At 41.5% G+C, this 12,184-nt stretch overlaps 1 protein-coding gene and 1 long non-coding RNA gene across 2 annotated transcripts in view; one reads left to right on the plus strand and one right to left on the minus strand.

The window, feature by feature from the left end:
* SLC16A7 (solute carrier family 16 member 7) overlaps window positions 1–3,359 on the minus strand; it is an 85,053-nt gene extending 81,694 nt beyond the window's left edge. The window contains exon 1 of the mRNA XM_068669337.1: window positions 2,932–3,359. The gene's annotated coding sequence lies outside the window, so the exon portion shown is untranslated. The remainder of the gene's footprint in view (window positions 1–2,931) is intronic.
* On the plus strand, window positions 2,458–10,785 carry LOC137849579 (uncharacterized). Its single transcript, XR_011091964.1, has 2 exons — window positions 2,458–2,917; window positions 4,235–10,785. It is a non-coding gene; the product is annotated as an uncharacterized lncRNA (long non-coding RNA).
* The last annotated feature ends 1,399 nt before the right edge of the window (window positions 10,786–12,184 follow it).

A 12,184-nucleotide genomic window follows, 5' to 3' on the forward strand; every position in this document is an offset into this window, starting at 1 on the left:
TCAGCCACCATGATTTGGTGAGCTAAAATTTTGTTCTTCAATAAAAGCTTAAGGTTGTTTTGATCACTTAACTTTATAACTTTAAGAACAACAGCTATAAAAAATATTGGAAGCACACAAGCACACAATAGATTGTAAAGCTAAGCAGTGTTCCCCAGTCAGTAAGTCCAACAGCCTGTACTCCTGAAGTCATGGATCCCCTTACTCCTGTAACCCCATTACTTTTGTTTGAATGTTCCAAGGTTCACAATAAAATTATGAAAGTTGGCACAATGGCTCACAAATACATACAAGCCAAGGAATGCAGGTTTGGACTAAGATGCACATGTGGAACGCAGCCTGTTTCTCACATTCACTTGATACATAAAACAGTTGGTCAGTGAGGTCCTGTTTTCCTATGTAACCTTTTCCTCGGTGTTGTGCAAACTTTAGGCCACATATTTATTACATGTACAGGAACAGAATCTAGTAACATTCCCTATCAGCAATTAATTGCAATGACTTAACCCTTTTTTTTAAATAAATATCAAAAGAAAATTACTTTTTCATAGACATACTGACCTTGAAACATTAAATTCATTTAATATCACAGGTAATTAGTATAACCAAATACTATTCTTCTTTTTCTTGATCTTCAAATAATAAAATGGACAGCATTAACTCTAGCGGGTTTAAGGGATAGAGGTAATTCAGAATTGTATACAGATACTGTATTTGCTAAAGCGGGAATCTACTCAAGAAAAATTCAACTCTTCACAAGTATCTCCTGATGTTGCAATAGGAATAAAATCAGGTGAGCTGTAGCCACTTCCCATAAACTAGACAGGGCCCAATAATAACCAGAGTTACTGGAAGCAAAACCACCTGCATGTCATAAAAAGAAGAGAAGATAATTTACTTAAGAAACAAGGAATACCGAAGAGGATATTTAAAAAAAAAGTCTCCCCCAAAAGTTTCTATCTACTGTTCCTTCACCACTTTACATGTAAAACACCTCTTCAGATCAGTTGCATCAGCATGTAATCGAAAGTCTTCCTATCCATAAAATGTAGGAATTTAGTTTTCTGCAATCCATTAAGACCCACATCTCTATCATATTGAAAAAAATAATGCTGAATTCATCAACCAAAATCACTCAGTGCAACCACAAGAAAAAAAAAAAAAAAACACCTCTGGCCCTCCAGCTACCACTCTCTGCCCTATCCAAAACAATTAGCTGCTTTGCTCTGAAGCCACTTACATTAAAGGACTGTGTTCCAAACTAAGTTAGCTCAGTGATTACAGATATGCGTAGTTCTATAATAACTTGCACAAATAATAAAAATATTGGAATATACTTTATTCCTCTTTGTGGAAGGAGTATATTCAGCACTCACTCTCACGTACAGTATTCAAAGTAGGCATGGAAGAAGAGAGGAGAGCACTGTCTTTTAAAATAAGAAGTGAATTGTTTATACTTTATTTGCAGATTTAAAATGTATACATAAAAGCATTCGCCAGTTTTATTGAACTACTTGTCAGTTTTCTGTTTCCTTTTGATATCAGTCTACCTCCTGTCTTGAAGACTAACTTTCTTATCATGATTCACCTCGACAGAGCTGAGGCAGTATTTTTTTGGCTTGATTGGTGTGCAGTTAAGTTTATGGCCCCATTCGTGCAATGGAAGCTGCAAGCATCTCTTTCATTACTATTTGATAAGTAACATGAGACCCACAGGTGGATGTCACTATGGAAACAGGAGTGATTATTATAGAGACCAACGAAATAGGAATGGACGCTTCCATGAGGCATCAGCATCCCTCAGAAGGCTGTTTTGGGGAAAAGCAAGAATAATTTCAGTAACATTTCTCCTTTGCTGAAAGCTCAGACTGGTGCCTGAAAAAACTGCTCTCTCTAAATGTTATTTTACTTTGGTTTATTTTCTTGTGCACCTCTGACTTAAGAAGCAGCGGGGAATCCACATGAATGCTGCGGGCCTGCAGAACTGTGTGGCAGCCTGCCCTCCCAGGAGCACCGGGAGACACTCTGGTCTTCAAAGTGCAAACAGCACGGCTTCTTGGGCTGTTTTATGATTGTTTCTAGTGTCTTGTTGGGGCTACTTCAGCAACCACAAAGCCAGGGCACAGAAAGCACTGTGAGCATGGAGAAATGCTTTTCTCTCGGGACAAGCCTACAACTGCCCCCGGCCACAGTCCCCTCTGTGCTACAGAGGCCAAGGAGAAATAAAGATGGAGAAGGGGCACCCTCCCTGCTCCGGCACGAGCCTCGCAGGCAGCTCGCCGCACGGCCCCCAACCAAACCAGCAGCCTTTGGGGATGTCACCACCAGCGCTACGCGGCTCGGAGCAGCCCGACCCGGGGCCACTGGGGGCCACCATCGGGGTCCGCCCGGAGCCCCCTGCCCAAGGTCACCCCGACCGCCGCGCTGTGACGTCACGGCCCCTCACTCACGGCGCTGATGACGCCACACGGGGCAGCCCCGCCGCCGGCACTTCGCTCCCCCCCACCCGCCCGCGCTGCCCCCGCGCCCGGCAGTACCGGGGAGGGACGGGGCTGCGCTCCCCCACCCCGCAGCCGCGGCCTCGGCACCGCTGTCAGAGCCCGGAGCCCGCAGGGGCGCCTCCCTGGCAGCGGATGCTTCGGTACCGCGGGGTGGAGGGGGGGTGGGCAGCGCATCTGTCCGTCCTTCTGTCTGCCTGTCCATCCGCCCGTCCCTGCGTGGGCGGCGGCTCGTGGGCGTGTGTGTGACTGACACTGCGGCGGGGCAGCCGCCCTCCCGCGAGGAACCAGGGGGCTGGGAGGGGGGACGACGACAACGCCGGCGCCCCCCGGCTGCGGCAGCCCCGTCTCCGTCCCCCGCAGCCCTCCCCGGCGGGGGCGACCTCAGCGGCCTCGCTGCTCCTCCTCCCTCCTGGCGGGTAGGTTACGTTACCTGCTCTCTAGCTCGGGCTGGATCTAATCCCGCGGCCGCCGGCTCCCTTTCGCGCTGCCGCGGGGGGGTGAGGGGTGAGCGGGGCTATTAATTTATTTATTCCCCCATGAGGCGTCCTCGGCAGCACAGCCGCGAGGAGGGAGGCCCGGCTGCGGCTGCTGCTGCTGCTGCGGGGCCGACGGGGCGCCGCTATCCCGGGGGTGCCGCGGGGGAGCGGCCGAGGCGCTTCGGCACCGGCGCGGTGGGGCGGGGGCTGCCGAGGAGACGCCTCCCGGGCTGCCCAACCCGGCTCTGCGGGGCCGGCGGGGGCGCGGCGCCCAGCCCGGCGACACCGAGCCAGCGCCCGGCCCCCGCCCGACAGCATCACCCCCCCGCCACCTGCCCACGCCGGGACGCGGAGTCTTCCCCCGCGACCTCGCCGGGGGTGGCGGCTGCGGCCGCGTACCGCGCCGTGCACCTCGCTCCTGGCACGGAGAGTCGGGTCCGGCCCCCCCGCGGCCGGCACCACCCCGTCCTCCGCCCCTCCGGGGCGCGGAGGGCCGAGGAGTTGGCGTTATGGGGCTGTTTGAGATCGCTAGCTGTTCCACGCGGAGGTTGCAGAAAAAAACACTCAGTTTGTGTGTTAAAAAATAAATAAATACATCACAGCAAGCTTGTTGTCTAAAATATGGGAACTTCGTCTCATCAAACAGGCCAGTCAACAATGAGTTCTTGATGAAAATCGTCATCTCTCCCTTCAATCCCCTTTTCTCTTCTTGCCTTCCAGAAGTCAATCCCCTCTTCTTCCCCCCCCCCCAAAAAAAAAAAAAGTTACGCAACTTTTTTGTGTGTGTCACGAACATATTAATGAGAATGGCCACTAAATTCTCCTAAAATCCTATCCTTGAGGCTAAAAGGCTCATGGGGAAAACTGCAGAACATAACTACATAATTGCATAATTAAAGCCCTTACCATAATGCCTACTCACACAGGTAGGGTTGCACTTTATGCGGAACATTTAAAGTAGTCTAAGAAGCATAGAGAGTAATTACAGTTGTTGATGGGGTGTTGCAAAAGTAAATATGGTTATCAGGATTATTTATTTATATATATATAACTTTATTGCATGTACATTGTTTGGCATGAGCTTTATGAATAGGATCTTTATAGGCTTATCAGGAACTGAGGCTACATCTAGGAAGAAAGAAAGAGAACTGGGGTTGGGAATATTCGAGTTTGCTGAACAGCTGTTGAACAGGGCAAGGACTTGATAGGCTTGTCTATTTTCCGGTAATAACATTTGAATCCCTTTGATATCATCAGCCAAAATGAACAAAGAAGTTTGGAAAATAATCTGCAGAGGAGCATGGCACCCTAGAAAATGCTGCAGCATGAATGGCAATACCTATTACCCGTCGGAGTCCAAGCACAGAGGACTGCCATCTTGAAGAACACAAGCTCATAAAAATCTGGTCCATTGGGTCCATTGCTTATTTACTTTATTTGCTTTTATGTGAGAAATGTGAGGAATTTTCCTATTTTAAACTAACGTTAAACCAGAAGACAGACTTAGAAAGCTCAGTAATGTAATATTTTACTTTCCTTCTTTTTCTAAGATATTGTTCTTGTAATGCATCATCAGCTTCCACTGCCAGTTCTTTAGATTCAGAAGGAGAGAGTAATTTGTCATGTACTTGTAAAGCAGCCAGTACACTCCAGTCTCTGGGCAGATCCTGGCACAGTAGTCGTGTAAGGAGCAGTAAGTAGTTCACTGGGTGACACAGCAAACACTTTTGTTGCTGAAACTGACTGAAAAATTAGGAGTCGTTTTTGTGGCATTATATAAGCTGAGCAGTACCTGAGTTACTTTCCTGAGTCCACACATATTTTTAGGGACAAACATCCATGGTGACTGCCAGGGCAGCTCAAAGTCACAGTTGCTTTGATGTAGGTAGCAGTGTCAGTCATCCCTTGTGCAACTGTGTGAAGGGAGCCTGTGCCCAGAATCCCCAGTCACAGCGTCCGCCCCAGCATCGGGTTGCACTGCAGGCTTTGGAAGACCAAAAAGCAATTGAGAGAGGCCCACTACAACAAGCAGAGGGGAGAGCGGTCACCAGTGACTCTTGGGTCTATGAGCAAAGGGGACTTTGGTACAAATGCCTGTGGCATTGTACCTGCCTTCCAGGCAGGCCCACAATTACAGGACTACAATTGTTTATATTAGGGTTTTTCAAGCTGCTGTTGCTGAAATCAAAGCTTTATGCTGGGCATTAAAGAAGTGGTAAGCTGTCTTCAATATTGAAACAGTTTGTGTGCCCTGAGGAAAATCATAGGCCATAGAGCATCTTAGATGGTTCATGTAAAATGCAGAAGAACATGGGTGAATTGTCTTTTACAGTGAAATATTCACAGTTTACATACTGTTATACAGAATGTCAAAAGTTCAAAAGGGGAGCTGAGCACAATAGGTGCATGAAGATGGAAATGATACTGGTTTTTCATTGCATAGTTCTATTTCCATCACTGATGTGCCTTAACTTGAATGAATATATAGTTATAGAATTTCTTCATTTATAAATGTATGCAATATATATTATAGATAATAAATTTCACAGTGATGTATGTGATAAATCATGTATAGTATTTGTTGTGCATAGTACATACAACTCACTATACAGTACAATGCCACATGCACTACGAATAGATACACTTTGTGCGTATGTGTAATAAATATTTATACATTACCATAGTTATACAGAAATAGTAGATTATATTAATCTGTTAACCATTATATAGATATATATATATTCTGTATATACATATATATATGCATTTTTTTTCTACACCTCTTTTCAGAACAGCCTCCCTAGGAAACGTGCGTGCATCTTAATTGACTTATTGCTTCTTTGTGCGCCATCACATTTTGAATTTTCTAGTCTAAGGCAGAAATTGAACATAGGTTACCTGCAATTATAATGGTGCGATTCTGGCCTACAGTCTGCACAAGTTTTGATACAGTTTAGTGGCCTGCTTAAAGTAACAAAAAGCTATGATTTACCCTTAGATTAAAAGTTGGCATATGATTTTATTTTTTATGCAGACCCTGGTTTCAGTGGCACCATTTTTTAAAGCAAATGAACTCCTCTGTGACTGCTGCAGAACAAGGGCTCAGGAGTGAGTCAGGTCCTTGATGCAGATACAACTGTCATCATCCTACATCCTTCCAGCCTCTGAGCACCTTCAGTGTAGGAAGCCCATTATTCAAAGTAAAAATGTTCACAGCCACCCTCTAAGGGTAAGAATTAAAAATGTATTAGTGATAGTGATTAATAATTTACATATGAAGCTAGAAAAGGTTCAGAGCTGTGTGTGTACGTGTGTATGCGTCAAGGGGGAGGAAGAATTGTGTATTTTCAGTGATCTAATTGAAGGAATTAAACAAACTTACCCATCTAATATATGTGTGAAAAGAAGTCACACATTTGGTTATTCATTCCACATCCATTTGATAGTGAGATAGATTTTAGGGCATGTTATACACTTTCCCCTTTGGGTTCATAACAGTTTGAAGTCTTTTTTAGTGATTTTAATGGAAAATGTTTTTAAATATTTTTTCATCACCAGAGAAAAAAAGAAAATGCTTTAAATGTCGAATAACTAAAGGTATTTCTGTGAGTCTGTCCACTGACAGTTTGGGTAAGTCTCCTACTGAATTAGTCCATATTCCCCACCACCACTTGTTATGCTGTTTCATTTGAATGCCAAATTTTTCACTTTCCTCTGCTACATTACAATTATGTCTTCTAATCACAGAGTCTGTATCTAAAGGGTCTATGCATCATTCTGGCCTACAGCATACATAAGGTTACATTTTTTCTGGACTGATTCCTGTTCCACACACACACTACTCATATTTCTCTCATGTACATATGTAAGCTGCTGTGGTGCTTGCTCCCCATTTCCAGCAAATATTCAGTGTTATCATTAAAATCATATTGGTAATTCACCTCAGCCACTTTCTGCAAGTTTTGTATCAACAACTGCCAGCCTGTGTCCCACTGCACCTTCACTTGTGCACACAGTCACTAACAAAAAAACTTTAATCCTAGTTTGGCTAGTGAAACAGATATGTACACATTTTTATGTGTGATAAAATTCATATGATTATGATTAGACTCTAAAATTTCTAATGATAAAATACAGCCAATAGGTGTCTTTGTATTGAGGTCAGTTTTCTCTACAAGCATCAACCACACTTGTTGCAGGCCCAATGAAATTATTGTCTTTTACAGCTCCTGGATGCAGAAAACACAGCACATCATAACAGCAGCAATAGACTCAGCTGCGAAAGATCTCTATCACACATCACAGAGAATTTGAGACAGCTGGCAGTTATCAGCTGAAGCAGGTAGTCAGTAGAAGTGTAGAAGATAATAGAAAAGCAATCTGGAAACTTAGGAGATATAATAAACCTCTGTTCTAGAGGAGAGGTAACAACTCTGGTAGGTCACTGATGAACTCAACTCCCAGATCAGTACTGCATCTAATACTGCTGAAAATACAGCAGCAGTTTTCTGTTTGTGCCTGTCAGGTCTAAAGTAGTATTTAGGATGTTGTTGGAAACACAGTTTGATATACTCAGTTATAGAAATTGCTATCGCAGTTAAGTGAAGATGGATCATGCTGCTGAAAAGCAGCTGACCACAATCCCAGGGACACCATGACCCTGTATTAAATTATGCTTGCCAGAACAGAAAGCTACTTACACCCACTTCTTATTCTACATGCTGTTGTGTCTATGCTGCAAGAGTAACCATTACATAACGTTCCTGTCATATTGATCATGGTTCTCTGTGAAGAACATGATTTTATTAATTTTTTTGTGTGAGTAATTTCTGGTTGCCTAAAAATAGTTGAACCATTATATTTTCAATAACATGAGCACAGAGAAGAGAGAGAAAGGTCCATCTCTATGAGTAGGAGAAGAATGAGCTATAATTAAAATAGTCTGCAAAAGATCTTTTGCTTCAAATCACTCATAGTTCCCAAATTCATACCTATAGAAAGCGTGAAATCCTGCATTAACACACAAGGAAAATGATACCATATGATCTTCTCTTGCTGTTTTCTGAGGTGTCGTTGAACAAATGGTGGTAGGGAGACAGCATCAGATGTTGATCTGTCAAGGTGGCCACAGAATAGAAATCTGCTAGTGGCATCGTTCTACCAAAAAAAGTGTAAAAAGTGACATCCTTCTCGATTCATTAACACACTTAGGTGGGTCACATAAAGCAGCTGATGTCAGTGAAACATGAATTCTTATGGAGCTGAACACACATGGGCTGGGGCTGGGGGGAGGCTTTTGTCCCATTTGCTTAGCAATATGCTTTAAAAAAAACTGTATAACAGGAATTATAAATCATTCTGTGCTTTTACAATGAAAGAGCAAAAAACAAGACATGCATTAAACGTGGTTTTTTGTTTGTTTTTTTAGACATTATCTACCACTATTAAGTAAAATTCTAACTTTCTTTATGAATGCAGCATATTATATTCACAAAACCCCTTAACAAAATTTGGATGTGTCCATGTTGCTGGTTATTTAAATAATGAGTCCTTTGAACAGTCTTCTCTGTAATTCTTTAAAAGTAACTGCAGTATGTGTTTTTATTTTTAATGTCTTGTTTTAATGTATTTTACTATGCCACTGAACGTGAAATAATTGTGTGCCTCTGTAAGTTCCAACTCTGAGTGGTGATTGCTTAGGATATTTTCCTTTCATATCTTGTCTGATGACTGCTAAAATAAGAAAATAATAACAGGCCAACCTTTCAAAGCTTACATACCTTACAAGTCTAAAATGACCATGAGATCTTAGTTTGAAACTTGATTGGTCTTGTAATTATAGGAATATAATCCTAGAGATAGACTTTGGGCCAGTCTGAATCCATTTTTTATATTACTTACTTAGTTCAGCTGTTATGGAAATGTAAATTACTATCATTGTGTTACAAGCTATACCTAATTTCATTAGATTACAAAACTTTTTAAGTAGCAGGAGACTTTTCTTTCTGACTTGTTTCATTTTCAGCAGATGACAGAGAAATAGTCAAAAATAACTTACTTGATAAAATTCTAGAACATATCTAATTTTTTTCATATAAAATTCCAGTATACGAGTAATTATCAGCTAACAAGATTTTGACATGTTGTCCTAAACAGTGCAAATAATACACAAGGAATATACAAAGCTAGAACGAAGAAAGTATCACTCCCAGGGTATGATCCTTATTGTTGGAATATAAACAGGTCTTTTTAACTTTTTTTTCTCCTTCTCATTAATTCTTTGAATATTTCAGTCTTTTTCTATGCTGTGATTCAGATTTAACAAGAAAAATGAAGAATAATTTGTTCAGCTCAGTATCCAGTCACATAACTCTCTGTTACAGTGGCATTCATGTGGGAGGTATAAACAAAGGTGGGTTCTAGAATCTTTTTCTGGTGACATTCCCTAAATGGGAATAAAGGGAAGCATCCTCTGGTTGTGCTCAAAAAGTGAATTCAGTGCTCTGAATCTCAAGGGATAAAGGTACCTGTTCTGCATAGATACATGAGTTATCTAACTGTTCAAACAAACGTCTTGGTTTAGTGTACCCAAAGACACTTTCTGTACTGCCAATTGAAAGGTAAAGACAACCTACTTGAGTTTTCTGAATTTCCTCTTGGAACCATTTAACCCACTGACTGCATAAGAGCTGGGTTACCCAAGGGAAGATATCTGAATCATCCTACTATGTAGATGTTAGCATACTGGCAGCTACAATAGTCTGAAAATGGCCCTTTAGTGTAGATTGGTTTGCAGAAACATTAAGCCTCAATGTGTACCCTGATGGGATCACATTCTTCACTCAAGGTGAAATAAAAAGCCAACTCCTGAGTTGATTGTAATTTGGTCTACAGAATACCATGAACATCTTGAATACAGTGAACCTATTTAATGTGCAGTACTTTCCTTTATTGTTGAAAGCACTGGACTATATGTTCAGAATCATACACGAAGAGCTTTTGCTTCTTATCTTTATGTCTTCTTGGTAAAATTAAGGTTTTCTTTGCAACTATCCTCTGCAATAGTGGCAAACCTAACAATAAAAAAAGAAGTGTGTTTTGGTTAGTTCTGCATGCTTCAAAAACAAAACTCCCCAGGATATGAAGTATTTTCTTTCTTTACTGATTAGATCAAAAAATGTAGTTTTGCAATTTGAAGGAATGATGGGAGGTTTCAGGTGTTGGGTACATAGCCCTCAAAACTTAAACATATTACTACAAGTCCTTCTCTCAACACACAAGTCAACACCAGGAGACTTTGGAAGAAGGAATCACATGATACTTTGTGTATGGCTCTGTAGGGAAGTATGAGGAAGCAAAATTCATCTCTCCTTTTGGGAAGGCTTCAGATTGCTAATTAAACCTTCTTGTCCGTAAAGAATGGATGGTATGACAGCTGTATGTTTGCAGGTGTTCTCATATTCTTTTTGGTGACTCTTATCTTATAACAGCCTGTGCTGGAGCTTCTGCTGTTCTTCTGGTGTCACCCTGTTCTGTTTTCATTATTCCACTCTGTATTTTTACCCTTTACTTTGCAGTCCTAGGAAAAGTCTAAGTCCTTGGCCTTCATTTTGTTTAATGAAACTGCTTTCTCTCTGTTGTGCTGTCTTTACTCTCTCCAGGTACTTCCAGTCATTCCTGTGCATCAGCCTGTATGGGAGTAAAATATTTATTTTTTTCCTGTGGGTAGTGAATCACTGTACCAATGAACTGGGGGACTGTACTGCTATGTCAAAAAATCAGTAATAAAAATTGCTCTCTTCATGTTATGACTTTTTTTTTTTTTAATCAGTCATTGTCTCATTGTCACTCTCACTGCCAGAATACAAAACTGTGATATCTTGTATTGAAATCTTTACTTCCCATCAAATAATGAATTCTGCAGCAGTTTATAGTGGTCTAGGGTAAGATTCCAGTGGAGGTTAAGACACCTCTGGGTCTCTGTGTGGAAGAGCTCAAGTGTAAACTATGCATGTAAACTCCTGTTCTAGACAACAGAGTTAATCCAATCCACAGAGCCTAGTCAGTGCGTTGTCAGCTGGTGAACTGCCTTGCATATGTTTCAAAATGAGCTGGGTTGTGCTCTAGGCTCTATCTCAATACAGAGGAAGAAATGACATCTTGTGAAAATATACTGACAGTTTTGCATCTTTTGCATCTGGATGCACCCAGACCCTGAAAAATATTCCACTGTAATCATTAAATTTCTTAGAAAAGTAATAAAATCTCCCTAGATTTTTTTTTTCCCAAGTTAAATTGGGATGCCATGAAATTATCAAATCTTTTGTCATTTTCTGTGGTTTGTGCACATCATACACTACACTACTGTAAACTGAATACACCAAATAAATGCAGTCTTTGGTAATCTTCAGCATGCCTCTATCCTGAAAATATCTATCAATTTAATGAAGTCAGTTCTTGAATTTCTTGGACTGTTTCAATGCATTAAGATATTAACAGGATTATGTGAGTTCATGGTCTTTGATAAGAGGAGGCTACATTTGCTGATGCAGAAGGTTGCTTTGAATTCTGTGTTAAAGTATCTTTCTTACCTGTTCCATGTGAATAAAATACTTATTTTTTTTACAAATATATATTTATATTCATAATGAATGATTGTATATATCGGGGGAAGCCATTTGTCCCTTTGTCTAAAGATTTCTGTTTCACATATCACCTCCAATCTGTTTTGTTTTAGAGCATTGGGTTGATCTGAAGGGTCAGCAGCCAATATACCATAAAGCAGATTTGAATCCAACCATCAAATAAAAAAAGGAAAGCAATCGCACAGGACACAATCCACAAGTTATGGTAGGACTAAGGTTACAGAGGGTGGCTACAGACCCAGGAGAGCTATAGAGATAGAGCCTAGACAGCTGCAGAGCAGTGGCAGCCAGCCAGTGTTCCTGCACAGATGAAGATGAGGCCAAAAGGAGGAGAACTTAAATCTCAGACATTAGCTACACTAATATAGAACAAACAAGCTATGTAGGAACTTTACATACTGTGACAAGAATTACGACAGCTAGTGGACTGGGGACAACTCTCCCTGCCATGCATAACTATCCTGCCTCACAACAGATCTCTGGATCTCTTAAGGACTTGTTTAACCTTAGACAAAACCTTGAGTGCATTCTGGAGACATACAAAGAAGAACTAGCTTGTCTG

This window comes from Anas acuta, chromosome 1, assembly GCF_963932015.1.
Source record: "Anas acuta chromosome 1, bAnaAcu1.1, whole genome shotgun sequence".
NCBI classification, from domain to species: Eukaryota; Metazoa; Chordata; class Aves; order Anseriformes; family Anatidae; genus Anas; species Anas acuta.